Raw genomic sequence first — 15,542 nt, forward strand, 5'->3', positions numbered from 1 at the left:
CTAGAGCCTTTGACAACACTCAGAGAATTTTAATGTGACAAAGCCTGGTCCTCTCTTGGGGATTTCGCTTCTTGTATAACTGTGTACATATTTTTTCTTTTTTTTTTGTCTTTGTTTTGTGAAAGCCGAGGACCGGCAATAATAAAAAAAAAAAGTCGATAACCCAGTTGGTAGAGCGGTGGACTGTAGTGGTCTCTCGAGTTGCTTGTGATCCATAGGTCGCTGGTTCGAATCCGGCTCGACGGAGTGAGTTTTTTGTTTTCTCGGCTTATTCAGTTACCCTCACGTATGCAACGGTGATACCTGCCTCCGGCCTTCCAAGGAGGAAGGAGTACGTTTTTCTTCTTTCCTGGCCTTCTAATCCCTGTTCATGAGAGCGATGAATTTACACGAGTCTTGTCCCCGTCGATAGCTCAGTCATTCCACTTCCGGCTTTCGAGCGAAGCGGACGCGGGATGGCTGGCTCGTCAGGAGCGGTATCAGCGGCCCAGGCCGGCCGCGGAAACAGGTTTTTTGACGCTTCAGCTGAGGAGTATCAGGGGATTCTGCCAAGTTTGCCAACCGGGCGCATTGTGCTTAATACTGTTTTCATGCATGGTGATGTGAAGGCTAGACCGTACCGACTTCAGGGACGCGTTGGTTCGTCTTGGATTGCTCCCAGAGGTGGTCGCCCTGAGGGCGTACCAAATGAACCACGTTTGGGCAGTGACGTTTAAAGACGCCGAGGCCACACGTAAGCTGCTCGCTGTCAGTGATGTGAAAGTGAAGGACCATCGCTTGTAATCGTCGACCCCAACGACCAGGGCGTCCGGTTAAAGATTCACTGGCTGTTGCATGGCGTACCTGACGAAGACGTGCGAGCCGCACTGTTGCCGTATGGAACGGTGTCTGACATCGCAAGGGAAAGGTGGCGCGCACAAGGCGTCACCGACAAAGGGTCAACTACGCGCACCGTGTCCCTAAAGCTGAAGACAGGGGTGAAAATTGACGACATCCCACACCAGCTGCGAGTTGCCGGTGAACCAGCGCTCGTCGTCGTTCCGGTCAGGGCTCCCCTGTGCCTTCGCTGCAAGACGACGGGTCACATCCGGAAGGAGTGCCAGGTTCCGCGCTGCGTTCGTTGTCGTCGTTTCGGCCACGACGAACCGCATTGTGTAAAGACGTATGCAAACGTCGCAGGGCCCGTGAGGAACGACGACATGTCGGAACACCTCATGGACGAGGCGGATGCGGAAGAAGCAGCTAAGGAGACGGGCACCAGCTCAGCAGAAACAACGGTCACTCCCCCCTCCCCAAACGCGGACGAGGTCAAGGAGCAGGGTGTTAAGAATTTGCAAGCGTGTTCCGTCGGCGTCGCGGCCGCTAAGGTGGCCAGCAGCAGCAACTCAACTGGGGACACGGAGGTCAGTCACAACACAGTATTCATTCACGAGACAGACAGCATGGTCGAATCTGAGGCAGCGAACTCGGCAGCGGTAGCGAAGTGGACACGCGACGACACGGAGGACCGAACACCACGAGAACGCAGACGTCGAAGGACCGCCGATAAAGACTTCCGCGCCGGCACGGCGGGCGTCCTTTCGGCCTAGGCCGAATTTGCTATCAGAGAAAAGAGGGGTGGCAGCACCGCTCCCACCTCAGACTTAACACATGCCACCATGGCGGGGTGCTCGGCCACAGACATCACTAAAGGTATGACCATGCTCCCGGGTATTCGTTCATCAGCAATGATTCGTCTAGACAAAGCCATTAGATTCGCGACTATTAATGTTCGAGGGCTCGCAGCAAGGCGCAAGCAAAATCAACTGTTTCGTTTGGTTAGCGAGCTGGAGCTAGACGTCATCGCGATTCAGGAAACTAAAGTTGATGGTGAAGAAGAAACCGGGAGAATGGTTAGCTGTTTTACTTCAAGATACAATGCCGTTGTAAGTCATGCAGCTGGAGCAGCGGCTGGTTGTGTGCTGTTTGTGCGTCAGTGCCTTGGTGTCACAATTCAAGCTGTCACGACTTGTGCGTATGGCCGCTTCGTTTTTTGCGATCTCGTGCTGTATTCATACGAATGGCTCATCATTTGTGTTTATGCACCGAACAACGTTGGTGAAAGGCGCGATTTCTTTGAAGGTATTCGTCAGTATTGCAACTCTGAAAGGCTAACTGTGATAATGGGAGACTTCAATTATGTACTCTCCGCATCAGATAAAACGAGTAGAAGGCCGCATAGTGATGCAAGCACCTGTGTTCTCGCAGAATTGGTAAATGAGTTTAACCTTGTTGATGTGGCTGGATGTTTAGAGGGTGGGCGAGCTGCTCAGTTCACTCATTTCCAGGCTTCTAGCCACGCTCGACTCGATAGGATGTACATATCTCTTAATCTGGTGCCTGTATGCCACGAATACCATGTTAAGCCAGTATCGTTCAGCGATAACTGCTTGGTCACCGTCACTATCGCTGGGAACAAAACTAAATGTCAAGGATTTGACTGGCAAATGTGGAAGTTAAACTCAAAATTATTATCTGATGACAGTTTCCAAGCCGACGTTGAAAGGCATATAGCAAATATGAATGACAAAGGCGTAACAAAGTTAGGGGCTAAATGGGAGGTTTTTAAACAGAATGTTAAAATGACAGCATTGGAAAGATCGAGCGCTATAGCCAGAGAAGAAAGGGCCGAAGAAAGGTCCCTTCACGTGAATCTACAGCGTCTAATCGATGTGGAAAGCAATAACCCCGGTTTGTTCATAGACAGCATACGAGCCTTAAGGGCAAGCTTGAACTACTCGACGCTGACCGATATCGCGGTGCCCTTGTCAGAGCGAGAGCCGAACGGCTGATAAGGGGGAAGGTCCGACAAAAAGGGCGTTAGGCATAGAAAAGTGGCACGCTCGAAAGAATCAGATAGATGAAATTGAATACCAAGGGACCATTACCAACGAAAAGAAGGAAATCCAGCAAGCTTTCTTCGAGCATTATCGTCAGCAGTTTGTACGGTGTGCAGTTGATATCGAGAGTTTCAAGAGAGTTTATTTACCTTTAATGCCACAACTCGACGAAAAGACGACACGTGTGCTAGAGACCCCCATCACGGAGGACGAAGTGAAATGCGCTATAGGGAATCTGAACCCCGGCAAATCGCCTGGGCCTGATGGACTTAGCGCCGCATTTTATAAAGCTTTCCAGGATTTTCTCTCGCCGGTACTGGAAAAAGTGTATAATGAAGCATGTGAGCTTAATGTGCTGCCGCCGTCCTTTGCATCTTCTCATACAGTGCTAATTCCCAAAACGGAGGACCGAGGTCAATTACGCAGTGTTACCTCTTACCGGCCGATTAGTTTAACCAATGTCGACTATAAAATTTTAATGAAAATACTAGCTAAAAGACTGCAAACAGTTATTAAAGATATAGTTGGAGACCACCAAACATGCGGTATTAAAGACAGGTCCATTTTTACGGACATTCACATCGCGAGGGCCATTCTTGAATGTTGCGATGCTGGTGGACTTGGAGTAGCAATGCTCCAAATAGATCTCGAAAAGGCTTTTGATAGAGTGCCCCACGACTTGCTTTTGTGTATATTAGACTATGTCAAGGTCGGATGCGTCATCAGAGAAGGAGTGGCTATGGCTTACAGTGCTTGTACAACTAGGCTAATTGTGAACAAATCTGTTGGGGACAGTATTGCTGTTCAACGCTCAGTTCGTCAAGGATGCCCCCTTTCACCTCGTCTCTTTTGTACCTATCTTGAACCTTTATGTTCAAGCATTATCAAGCATGAGAAAATGCGGGGCTTCAAGCTGCATCAAGCAGAAGTGAAGCTTTTGGCTTATGCCGATGATGTCGCGATGTTTTGTGTAGACTACGAAAGCATCGTAGAAGTTGTGAAAACTGTAAAAGATTTTTGCGCTGTAAGCGGCAGTGCTGTTAACGGGGGCAAGTGCCTGGGCTTCTGGCACGGTGACTGGCCAGCGACCCCAGACATTTTCGCTAACATGAAATTTGTTACCAACCCTGTCAGCTACCTTGGTGCCCCTCTTGAATCGTATCGGGACAGTGACCCATACTGGAAAAACCAAGTCGGTAAATTGATGGCAGTGGTCGGTGTTTGCTAAGGCCACGATTTGCAATTTGTTTTTAGTGACAAAAGTTTGGTATGTGCTTCAAGTGTTATATTGTTCAAGAGCAAATGTCCAAAAGATGCATCGTATCTTTGCCGTTTTTGTGTGGGGGTCTTCGTGGGAACGGACAACTCGGACAAATCTCTTCCGCCGGGTGAAGGACGGCGGGCTTGGTTTGGCACATCTGTTTCTGCGCCAGTTAGTCAATCGTTTCATGTTCTTGAGGAATGTGAAAAATCAATTTCTTCGTACGGTCTGTCAGTTACGCCTGGGTCACGCTCTCCCGGGAACTGTCGTTTCTTCTGACCGCATGTCAGGAGGTGTCCACGGGAATCTAAGGGAAGTGGTCTTGGCGTACAGGTTCTTGATGGTGCGGTTTGCTTTAGACTATTTGTGGAGTGTAAACCGGAAAAAAATGTATAAAGACTTGTGCGATGTGGTGCTTCCAGAACCGTTGTACAGAGCTGTGTACTCGTCCACAGTGGGCGAAAATGTTCTTAAAAGAGTGAAGAGGATGATGGTGCCGGCAGGGGTGAAAACGTTCTTTTTTAAGTTGCACACTGGAACATTAGAGGTAAAGAAATGGAAGGATCAGAAAGGGCTTTTTGTACCCTGGGGTGTCCACTGCATAATATGCAGGAAAGAGGAGACGATTGAACACGTGTTTCTCGAATGCTGGTATGCCGTATTTTTATGGGACGTGTTCCAGAGGACGCTTAAAAAAGAACTACCCATAAGCCCACATGGTATCCGATTCTTGCCAGTAGAAGCGAACAATGATACACCGTTGGATCTTTTGATGCTACTGGCTCTCCACAGCATATGGAAAAGCAGAATGGCTGTAGAGCACGGTGGCGTCGATGCACGTTCAGCGAGACAGCTCTTTAGAGAGAGCATACGGTCATATGTGGACGAACAGAAATCTTTAAAACTAGAGCCAGAATGGTTAGTTAGTTTTGTAGGGTTGTCACATATGAAGGATTTTTAATCAGACAACTTCAGCAAAGGAAGGCTGAAGCTTTTAGTCAATGCTTGATCTTTTATTTTGTCATGTTATTGATGTCATATGTGTCTTTTTTCTGTACGTCCACGGTCAGGAAATAAAGAAAAAAAAAAACGTCGATAGCTCAGTTGGTAGAGCGGTGGACTGTAGTGGTCTCTCGAGTTGCAGTGATCCATAGGTCGCTGGTTCGAATCCGGCTCGACGGATTGAGTTTTTTGTTTTCTCGGATTATTCAGTTACTCTCACGTATGCAACGGTGATACCTGCCTCCGGCCTTCCAAGGAGGAAGGAGTACGTTTTTCTTCTTTCCTGGCCTTCTAATCCCTGTTCATGACAGCGATGAATTTACACGAGTCTTGTTCCCGTCGATAGCTCAGTTGGTAGAGCGGTGGACTGTAGTGGTCTCTCGAGTTGCAGTGATCCATAGGTCGCTGGTTCAAATCCGGCTCGACGGAGTGGGTTTTTTGTTTTCTCGGATTATTCAGTTACCCTCACGTACGCAACGGTGATACCTGCCTCCGGCCTTGCAAGGAAGAAGGAGTACGTTTTTCTTCTTTCCTGGCCTTCTAATCCCTGTTCATGAGAGCGATGAATTTGCACGAGTCTCGTCGCCGTCGATAGTTCAGGATTTCTGCTTCCGGCCACGCCAGTGAACGGACGCAGGATGCAGGGCTCCTCAGGAGCGGCTTCAGCGGCCATGTCAGGCCGCGGTAACAGGACTGCTGAACAGGACAACACTTACCAGGTCGTCTTGCCTACACTTCCAACAGGTCGGTTTGTTTTGAATACCATTTTTTTGCACGCCGATATCAGGGCCCGCCCGTATCGGGTGGAAGATTTCCGAGATGCTTTAGCACAACACTCGCTAATCCCCGATGTTATCGCTATGGGGGTGTATCGGATGAGCCACGTCTGGGCCGTCACTCTCAAGGATAATGAAGCCGTCAACAAGATTGTCAGTGTAGGTGAGCTGTCTGTGAAAAACGGTCGCTGCTTGGTGATTGGCCCGGCGAACCAGGACGTGCGACTCAAACTTCACTGGCTACTACACAACGTGCCAGACGAAGATGTCCGTGCTGCATTTGCGCCGTACGGAAAGGTTTCCCGTACGGCGCGTTGCCGTGTTAAAGGTATGCTAGAAAAGGGCTCTACAACTAGACTCGTCACGCTGAAGCTGAAAGCTGGCATGAAGCTCGACGACCTGCCGCATCAGTTGAATGTTAGCGGTGAGCTCGCGCTCGTCATTGTGCTAGGCAGACCCCCGTTGTGCCTACGCTGCCGGGGTACAGGTGACATCCGCAAAGAGTGCCGGGTTCCTCGCTGCGGAACCTGTCGACGGTTCGGGCGTGAAGACAGCCAATGTGCACGAACCTACGCTAGCATTGCCGGACCTGTAACCAGCGAAGACTCGTCCGAGTTAATTATGGACGAGGCGGATGCGGATGAGGCTGCTGACATTAGAGGTCAGTCAACGAAACAGGACGCGCCTTCCATGACGGTTTTAACAATGAATAAGGTGACGGTCTCAAATGAAAAGAATGAAACTCGGCATGTCTTGAACGTTCCATCCCAAGACCATGAAAGCGCGTCAAAGGAAGCGTCAGAAGACGTAACCAAATTTTCCGACGCTGAGGATCATCTCAGTACTGAGCCTTCCTGTACTGATGCCATGGAGGTTGGGCCAGAGACAGCAGCCTTAATTGCCGCGAAACGTCCGCATCAGGAAAGCGTCGAGGAGACTCAGCTGCCAGGCGGTGTTTGTGGTGAGCCGCCGCCGAAAACTTCTGGCATCCGAAGAGCCACGTGAAGGCCGAAGCCGAACTTCTCGGCCGACACGCGGCAGGCGGGGAAACCGCCTCCGTAGTTTTGTGGTGTTCTGAACGATTTGTGGGTCGGCTGCCTACCGACCAGCGTCAGGAACCTTCTGCAACCAAGTGGCGCGTGTGTGAGCAAAAATGAAACAATGTGCTTGGACTTCGTTTGAATGCATTCCGACATTCTGCTGGGAGGACATTACAGGCATGCATACGCCGCTGTTCGTCAGAAGCGTAGGCCACGCAACCGTGAAGGTAGGCACCATGCGGGTACGGGCGTCTCTCTCTAATACATGACTCTCAAGCTTAATTCGCCGTTACATGTAGCTACTTTGAATGTCAGAGGACTGGGAGCGAGAAGGCGACAATGTCAGCTCAGTCGCCTTCTTTTGGATAATAATATAGATATAGCAGCTGTGCAAGAGTCAAAGATTGAGAGCCAAGAAAGCACTGACCGTATGGTGGCTTCTTTTCAAACAAACTTTTATGTGTGTGTATGCCATTCTGTTGGTGTATCGGGTGGATGCCTTTTATTTATACGTAACACGCTGGGAGTAAGCGTAGAGTCCGTTTTTGCCTGTCCATGCGGTCGGCTTTTGGTTACCGATTTTACCTACTCTAATTTATGCTGGCGTGTTGTGTGTGTATATGCTCCCAATTCAGGATGTGAGCGTGAATTGTTTTCTGAGTCTATTGAGGTGTGGTTCAAGGTCGACAAAATCTTGCTTGTACTTGGTGACTACAACTGTGTGTGCGCAGCTGTGGACCGAGCGGCGAAGTGTAAACCTCGAAGAGACAGAAGCTCCGAGCTGTTGAATGCACTTGTGCATGAGTATGGCCTTGAGGATGTTGGTAGTGTGTTCTCCACTGGAAACCAGCCAGAGTTCACGCACTTTCAGAGAGATAGCCATGCTAGATTGGACAGGGTGTATGCCTCGGTAGATCTTGTCTCCCTATGTACTGCATATGAGGTAAAACCTGTGTCTTTCAGCGATCATTGTCTCGTGAGTGCAGTGTTTGGTCGCAAAGGAAAGAAATCGCGCTTTAACTGGCACCTATGGAAACTGAATGCCAAACTTCTTGCCGATGAAGAGTTCCTTACGGAAGTTAAGACCGAGTTTGAAAATCGTCTTGCTATGCGGCCAGTAAGTTTTGCAGAGGAATGGGACAGCTTCAAAGAGTGGGTCAAATTGAAGTCCATAGAAAAGAGCAGTAAGGTGCGGCATAAAGAGAAAGAAAAAGAAATAGAACTGAATGAACAACTCCAGTTTTTTTTTTAGCATGGAAAGTTCTGTGCCAGGGCATTTCGCCAGTAAAATACGAGAGAATAAAAGTGAGTTGGAAACAATCGACAGCGAAAGATACACAGCGGCTGTCATACGTGCAAGGGCTGAAAAACTTTGGGCAGGAGAAGTGCCGACAAAACGAGCGCTAGCAGACGAGAAAAGATACGCCTGCCAGAAAGAAATAAGGAGTATAAGGTATGCCGGCCATATCACTGAAGATGCTAAAGATATTCAGCGTGCGGTAGCAGAGCACTTTGAAGAACTGCTTAGCGATAAGCTTCAGACTGTAGGCGGCTTTCAAACAGATTTTCTAAGACTGATGCCCGCACTGGATGACGAAAGTAAAGTGCGCCTAGAAACACCGATAAAGTTGCAGGAGATAGTATCTGCAATAGATGACCTGACAACTGGGAAGGCCCCTGGGCCGGATGGTCTAAGCGCTGCCTTCTTTAAAACTTTTCAGCAGTATGCGGCTCAGTTTATGCTCTGTGTAATCACTGAAGCTTATGAACGTAATACTGTCCCACTGTCTTTCTCTACATCGCACATTGTTCTAATACCCAAGACAGATGATCCGGAGAAACGACTGTTGGTGGGGTCATATCGACCGATTAGCCTAACCAATGTTGACTACAAGGTGTACATGAAGGTTTTAGTAAAACGACTGCAAAGCGTAATAAAGAAATTGGTTGGGTCTCATCAAACGTGCGGCTTGAAGGGTCGATCCATTGCCACGAATATACATGTCGCAAGAACCGTACTAGAATGTGTTGATGCACTCGGTGGTCAGATAGCCATGATGCAGTTAGATTTGGCGAAAGCCTTTGACCGTGTTTCTCACGAAATTCTGTTTTCCATTTTGGAGCATTCTAACCTTGGTGACGTCATAGTGGAGGGTGTTAAAATGGCGTATGCGAACTGCACGACCCGTATTATAGTGAATGGTGAACTGACTGACAGCATCGCAGTACGTTCATCGGTAAGGCAGGGCTGCCCGCTCTCACCTCTGCTTTTTGCACTGTATTTAGAGCCACTTTGCTTGGCTATCATTGATAGCGATCGCATTTTAGGGTTTAAGCTGCAATCAGCACACGTGAAAATGCTAGCATATGCTGATGACATAGCAGTGTTTTGTGCAACTAGAAAGAGCATCTGTGAAGTCACGGGTGTCGTCCAAACAATTTGTGATCAAACCGGATGTAAGATCAATTGGGAGAAAAGCTGGGTTTTGGCACGGTGATTGGGACGTGACACCTGATTTCTTCTGTAAGCTGCGATGGTCTGCTCTCCCAACACGATATCTTGGCGTGCCTTTAGAATGTTATCAAGATCCCAACGTGCACTGGATGGAAGAAACATCCAGAGCGAAAGAAAAAGCGGATGCCTGGCAAGGAAGGCAACTCTCAATGTTTTCGCGCGCTTCTATTTGCAATGTTTTTCTTATTTCGAGGCTGTGGTACCTCATAAATGTGTTGTGTGTCTCACGAACCTCAATTCAGAAAATGCACCGCGTTTTTGCTGTTTTTATTTGGGCATCCACATGGGAAAAAACCGCCCGGACGAATTTGTTTATTTCTGTTAAAAGGGGCGGGCTTGGCCTTGCACATCTTTTCTTGCGTCAGGTGGTTTCCCGATTTATATTCCTCCGTGATCAAAAAGATACCTTTCTAAGAACTGTGATGCAAGTGCGATTACAGAGGCTGCTCCCTGAGTGGATTGTGTCATGTGAAAACATGCCTGGTACTGTGACTGGCTACCTGCGCGAGGTTGTTTTTTCGTGCAAGTTCCTTGAAGTGCGGTTTTCTTTTGATTACCTTTACAATGTTCCTAGAAAAAAACTGTATAAAGATCTCATTGACGTGATGCTGCCGGTGGCTTTTTACCGGGCATTACACTGTGGAGGCCCAGCTAGGGCAGGACGTTTTGAAAAGAGTTAAGAAGATGCCCGTGAGGCCATCTGCTAAAACGTTCCTTTTCAAACTTCACTCTAATACGCTCCCTGTTAAAACCTGGCTGAATGATAAAGGTATCTTCGTCCCATGGACAACAAATTGCCTGTTGTGCAAAAAACCGGAAACAATTGAACACGTTTTCTTACAGTGTTGGGATGCTGTCTTTCTATGGGACGTCCTCCAAAGGACAATTAAAAAGGAGCTTCCATTAACTCCTTACGGTATAAGATTCCTACCAGTGCAGAACGATGATGCACTTTATGATTTAATTATGCTTCTTGGCCTCCATAGTTTGTGGAAAACACGAATGCAGGTGCGTCATGCAGATATGGATACACGATCTGCGCGTGAAAACTTTATTGAAAGTGCTGTTTATGTACGCGAAACTTTCAGGAGGCAGCAGGATCCGCCACAATGGCATTGTCTCTTTGATGGGTTAGTGCACTTGAAAAGATTTTAGCCACGTACGCGTTAGCTCAAGTGTAGTTGACGTTTTTTATCATGTGTAATTTTGTTTTGTGTTTCACGGCAATAAAGAAAAAAAAAAGCCGTCGATAGCTCAGTTGGTAGAGCGATGGACTGTAGTTGTATCTCTAGTTGCAGTAATCCATAGGTCGCTGGTTCGAATCCGGCTCGACGGAGTGGGTTTTTTGTTTTCTCGGATTATTCAGTTACCCTCACGTATGCAACGGTGATACCTGCCTCCGGCCTTCCAAGGAGGAAGGAGTACGTTTTTCTTCTTTCCTGGCCTTCTAATCCCTGTTCATGAGAGCGATGAATTTACACGAGTCTTGTCCCCGTCGATAGCTCAGTTGGTAGAGCGGTGGACTGTAGTGGTCTCTCGAGTTGCAGTGATCCATAGGTCGCTGGTTCGAATCCGGCTCGACGGAGTGAGTTTTTTGTTTTCTCGGCTTATTCAGGTACCCTCACGTATGCAACGGTGATACCTGCCTCCGGCCTTCCAAGGAGGAAGGAGTACGTTTTTCTTCTTTCCTGGCCTTCTAATCCCTGTTCATGAGAGCGATGAATTTACACGAGTCTTGTCCCCGTCGATAGCTCAGTTGGTAGAGCGGTGGACTGTAGTGGTCTCTCGAGTTGCAGTGATCCATAGGTCGCTGGTTCGAATCCGGCTCGACGGAGTGGGTTTTTTTGTTTTCTCGGATTATTCAGTTACCCTCACGTATGCAACGGTGATACCTGCCTCCGGCCTTCCAAGGAGGAAGGAGTACGTTTTTCTTCTTTCCTGGCCTTCTAATCCCTGTTAATGAGAGCGATGAATTTACACGAGTCTTGTCCCCGTCGATAGCTCAGTTGGTAGAGCGGTGGACTGTAGTGGTCTCTCGAATTGCAGTGATCCATAGGTCGCTGGTTCGAATCCGGCTCGACGGAGTGAGTTTTTTGTTTTCTCGGCTTATTCAGGTACCCTTACGTATGCAACGGTGATACCTGCCTCCTGCCTTCCAAGGAGGAAGGAGTGCGTTTTTCTTCTTTCCTGGCTTTCTAATCCCTATTCATGAGAGCTATGAATTTACACGAGTCTTGTCCCCGTCGATAGCTCAGTTGGTAGAGCGGTGGTGGCTGCTCCGAATCCATAGGTCGCTGGTTCGAATCCGGCTCGACGGAGTGAGTTTTTTGTTTTCTCGGATTATTCAGTTACCCTCACGTATGCAACAGTGATACCTGCCTCCGGCCTTCCAAGGAGGAAGGAGTACGTTTTTCTTCTTTCCTGGCCTTCTAATCCCTGTTCATGAGATCGATGAATTTATACGTGTCTTGTCCCCGTCGATAGCTCAGTGCAACGCTCTGTATGTCAAGGCTGCCCCTGTCGCTATTGCTTTTCTGCTTGTATATTAAACCATTTTGTCTGAGCATTATCGAGAGCAGCAGTATCCGAAGCTTTCGTTTGCATGCAGCAGAGGTCCGCTTACTCGCGTATGCCGATGACATTGCCGTCTTCTGTACCGACTACGAAAGCATTCGCAGTGTTGTCAAATTGGTGAAGGACCTTTGTTCTGTGAGTGGTAGTGCTGTGAACAGGAATAAGTGTCTGGGTTTCTGGCATGGAGAGTGGCACACAACCCCTGCGAATTTAGTGAACATGCCTTGGGTAACAACCCCAGTGAGTTATTTAGGACTGCCACTTTAAAACTACCGAGACAGTGAGTCATATTGGAACCAGCAGGTTTTAGAAGTGTGTGACAAGGCCGACAGACTAAATGGATTCGGTTGGTCTATGTCTGCACGTGCTGCGATTTGTAATTTGTTTCTTGTTACCAAGATAAGGTACGTGCTACAAGTACTGCATTGATCTCGTGTGAATGTGCAGAGATTTCACCGTATGTTCGCCAAGAAACTTTACAAGGACTTGTGCGATGTCTTTCTCCCGATATTATTATAGAGATCATTGTATTATGCAGGTCCATGGAAGCCAGTCCTTAAACGAGTAAAAAATATGGCTATAGGAGCAAAAACTTCCTTTTTTAAGCTCCATAGCAATACAGTAGAAGTTAAGACTTATTTAGAAATGACAGGTTTTTTTTGTACCTTGGGGAAATCACTGTTTCCATATTCCGCAAACCAGAAACTATCGAACACGTTTTCTTAGACTGTTGGGAAGCCTTTTTCTTCTGGGCCATTCTACAACGAACAATTAAAAAAGACCTACCCGTAGATGCATTCAGAATTCAATTTTTACCAATTGAAGATGATGATGGGCTATCGCTGGACATGATCATGCTATTGGGCCTGCACAGTATCTATGGCAATCCAGAATGGCTTTCAGGCGAGTGTTATTGAAGTTCTCAAGACACAAGACGAAGTGCCTGAGTGGCTTCCGAGAATGGAACTGTTGCTGCAAATGACTGATTTGTAATGGATCATTATCACGCAGCCCTAATCGCGTGGTTTTAACCCATGTTGTGTATTTGTCGCATAATATTGTGTGTGTGTGTGTGTGTGTGTGTGTGTGTGTGTGTGTGTGTGTGTGTGTGTGTGTGTGTGTGTGTGTGTGTGTGTGTGTGTGTGTGTGTGTGTGTGTGTGTGTGTGTGTGTGTGTGTGTGTGTGTGTGTGTGTGTGTGTGTGTGTGTGTGTGTGTGTGTGTGTGTGTGTGTGTGTGTGTGTGTGTGTGTGTGTGTGTGTGTGTGTGTGTAAAATCTGATAACAAACCAGGCAGTAAAGAAAAAACAGATAGCTGAGTTGGTAGAGCGGTGGATTGTAGTAGTCTCTCAAGTTGCAGTGATCCATAGGTCGCTGGCTCGAGTCCAGCTCGGCGGATCGATTTCTTTTTTTGTTTTCTCGGCCTATTCAGTTGCCCTCAAGCATGGAATGCTATAATACCTGCTTCCGGCCTTTCAAGGGGGAAAGACGAGATTTTTCTTCTTTCCTGGCCTTCTAATTCCTGTCGCTGAATTTATACGATTCTGGTCCAGTAATTCAAAAGTAGGCTGGTGATTTCTATGCCTGTATTTACTTCGTTGACCGGCAATAAAGAAAAAAAAAATTGGAGAACGCCGAAGCTTCGCCTTTAAGAATGGAACGTGATAGCGTTATCGCACCCCGTTCGCACCGTCTACTCATTTGCTTGTCGCGCTTTTGAGTGACACAAAGACGTAGTTCACAGGATACAACACTCACTAACTTGTCCAAAGCATGACTGTTTGGTAATTACTTTTTCTGAAACGTGATTCTGGGACGTGGAAGCGCTGCCAGCCACCTTGCCGAAACGCGCGGGCCTCAAGATGCAGTCGTCGGCAACATTGTTGCCGATCCGAGCCGGCGCGATGAAGATCTCGGAGGCCATGCCCTTTCTATCTCATTCTGTGCGCCACACGCATGATGGTGCTACGTGCACGCCAAGCGGAGAGGAAGTACAGCGAAAAAGTAATTTTCCACTCCTTAAGTGCGTGTTCTGTAATTCCGCGTTGTGGTGCATGCCGTCGTTTTGGCCACGAAAAAGGGCAGTGTTCTCGCAGCTACGCGAGCATCTCTGGTCCTGGGAACAGCGAAGATTTTTCCCAGCATCTGATGGATGAGGCGGACGCGGAAGAGACAGCCAGAACAACCGGGCAATCGGCAAGGAATGATGGTCCGGTGTTGACCCCTTTGACAAAGAGGAGGACGTCCACGGCCGTTGCGACAGCGGATTCTGCACCAGTGGAGAATGGTTCCCAACTGGACGCAAGTAACAGCGTGGCGGACGCCAGAGAACCTGTGCTCGAAAGCCAAGGCAGCGTGGAGTCTCCCAACTCCGACGTTATGGACTTCAACGCAGGAGTAAGCGGCCTACCCGTTGGGAAGCGGCCCCATGATGAGAGCGCCGGTGAGGATCTGCAGCCTGGTGGTGGCAGTGACGAGCCGCCATCGAAAGCACCGGGGGTTCGACGTTGAAGCCTCGGCCGAACGTTTCGTCCGAGACGCGGCAGGCGGGGAAACCGCCTCCGTAGTTTGGACGTGACCTAATGCATGTGAGTGCAGGTGGTGCGTCAGCCGTCATAGCCTGTTTTCGGCTGTGGCTCTTTGACTGTGTTTATGGAAGGTGGCAAGTGCAGTGGTCAGGCACGCCTCAGTACGCATTCAGACATCCCGTTGGGAGGCCGGATACGAGCGCGTACGCTTCGGAACCTCGGACAAGCAGAGCCACATGGACGATTGAGGTAGGCATCACATAGATCGGGCGCCGTTTTCCTTAGACGCATGGCAATTAAGCTAGATGTCCCATTACGTGTAGCAACCTTGAATGTTAGAGGGCTTGGAGCCCGAAGGCGGCAATGCCAGTTGAATCGCCTGCTGCTAGATAATGAAATCGACTTATTAGTCGTGCAAGAGTCGAAGATAGAATCTCAGGACCATGCAGACCGCATGGTGTCTGTTTTCCATGCAAACTTTGATGTGTGTGTTTGTCACTCTGTGGGGGCATCAGGCGGATGCCTTCTTTTCATTCTCAATACTTTGGGTATATGCGTACACTGCGTATTTGCATGCGAAAGTGGCCGACTCTTGGTTGTTGACCTTTTGTTCTCAAATTTATTTTGGCGTGCTGTCTCTATGTACGCCCCCACTGTTGAAAGTGATCGTCAAAACTTCTTTTATTCAGTCCAGCCGTACTTGAAATGTGACAAAATTTTGCTTGTATTGGGCGATTTTAACTGTGTGTGTGCTGCTACTGATCGAGTGAAGATTAGATCAGTGAAAGACAAGAGCGCTGAACTGTTGAATGTATTTGTGCATGACTATTGCTTGGAAGACATTGGAAATGTGTTTTCTTCTGGAACCCGTCCGGAATACACGCACTTTCAACGCGATAGTCATGCAAGACTAGACAGGCTGTATGTATCTATTGATCTCGTTCCAATTTGTACCAACTATAATGTAAAA

General features: G+C 48.2%; 7 non-coding genes across 7 annotated transcripts; all 7 read left to right on the forward strand.

Annotated features, from left to right (window-relative positions):
- The first annotated feature begins 5,229 nt into the window (after positions 1-5,229).
- On the forward strand, positions 5,230-5,322 carry TRNAY-GUA (transfer RNA tyrosine (anticodon GUA)). The gene is made up of 2 exons: positions 5,230-5,266; positions 5,287-5,322. It is a non-coding gene; the product is annotated as a tRNA-Tyr (tRNA).
- A 156-nt stretch (positions 5,323-5,478) lies between these two features.
- TRNAY-GUA (transfer RNA tyrosine (anticodon GUA)) lies at positions 5,479-5,571 on the forward strand. Its single transcript has 2 exons — positions 5,479-5,515; positions 5,536-5,571. It is a non-coding gene; the product is annotated as a tRNA-Tyr (tRNA).
- A 5,145-nt stretch (positions 5,572-10,716) lies between these two features.
- On the forward strand, positions 10,717-10,809 carry TRNAY-GUA (transfer RNA tyrosine (anticodon GUA)). The gene is made up of 2 exons: positions 10,717-10,753; positions 10,774-10,809. It is a non-coding gene; the product is annotated as a tRNA-Tyr (tRNA).
- Positions 10,810-10,965: 156 nt separating this feature from the next.
- On the forward strand, positions 10,966-11,058 carry TRNAY-GUA (transfer RNA tyrosine (anticodon GUA)). The gene is made up of 2 exons: positions 10,966-11,002; positions 11,023-11,058. It is a non-coding gene; the product is annotated as a tRNA-Tyr (tRNA).
- A 156-nt stretch (positions 11,059-11,214) lies between these two features.
- TRNAY-GUA (transfer RNA tyrosine (anticodon GUA)) lies at positions 11,215-11,307 on the forward strand. Its single transcript has 2 exons — positions 11,215-11,251; positions 11,272-11,307. It is a non-coding gene; the product is annotated as a tRNA-Tyr (tRNA).
- A 157-nt stretch (positions 11,308-11,464) lies between these two features.
- On the forward strand, positions 11,465-11,557 carry TRNAY-GUA (transfer RNA tyrosine (anticodon GUA)). Its single transcript has 2 exons — positions 11,465-11,501; positions 11,522-11,557. It is a non-coding gene; the product is annotated as a tRNA-Tyr (tRNA).
- Positions 11,558-11,713: 156 nt separating this feature from the next.
- TRNAS-GCU (transfer RNA serine (anticodon GCU)) lies at positions 11,714-11,791 on the forward strand. Its single transcript is given in 2 exon segments — positions 11,714-11,752; positions 11,757-11,791. It is a non-coding gene; the product is annotated as a tRNA-Ser (tRNA).
- Positions 11,792-15,542: the final 3,751 nt, after the last annotated feature.

This window comes from Amblyomma maculatum, chromosome 1 (assembly GCF_055883805.1).
Source record: "Amblyomma maculatum isolate TAMU_Amacu chromosome 1, ASM5588380v1, whole genome shotgun sequence".
Taxonomy (NCBI): domain Eukaryota; kingdom Metazoa; phylum Arthropoda; class Arachnida; order Ixodida; family Ixodidae; genus Amblyomma; species Amblyomma maculatum.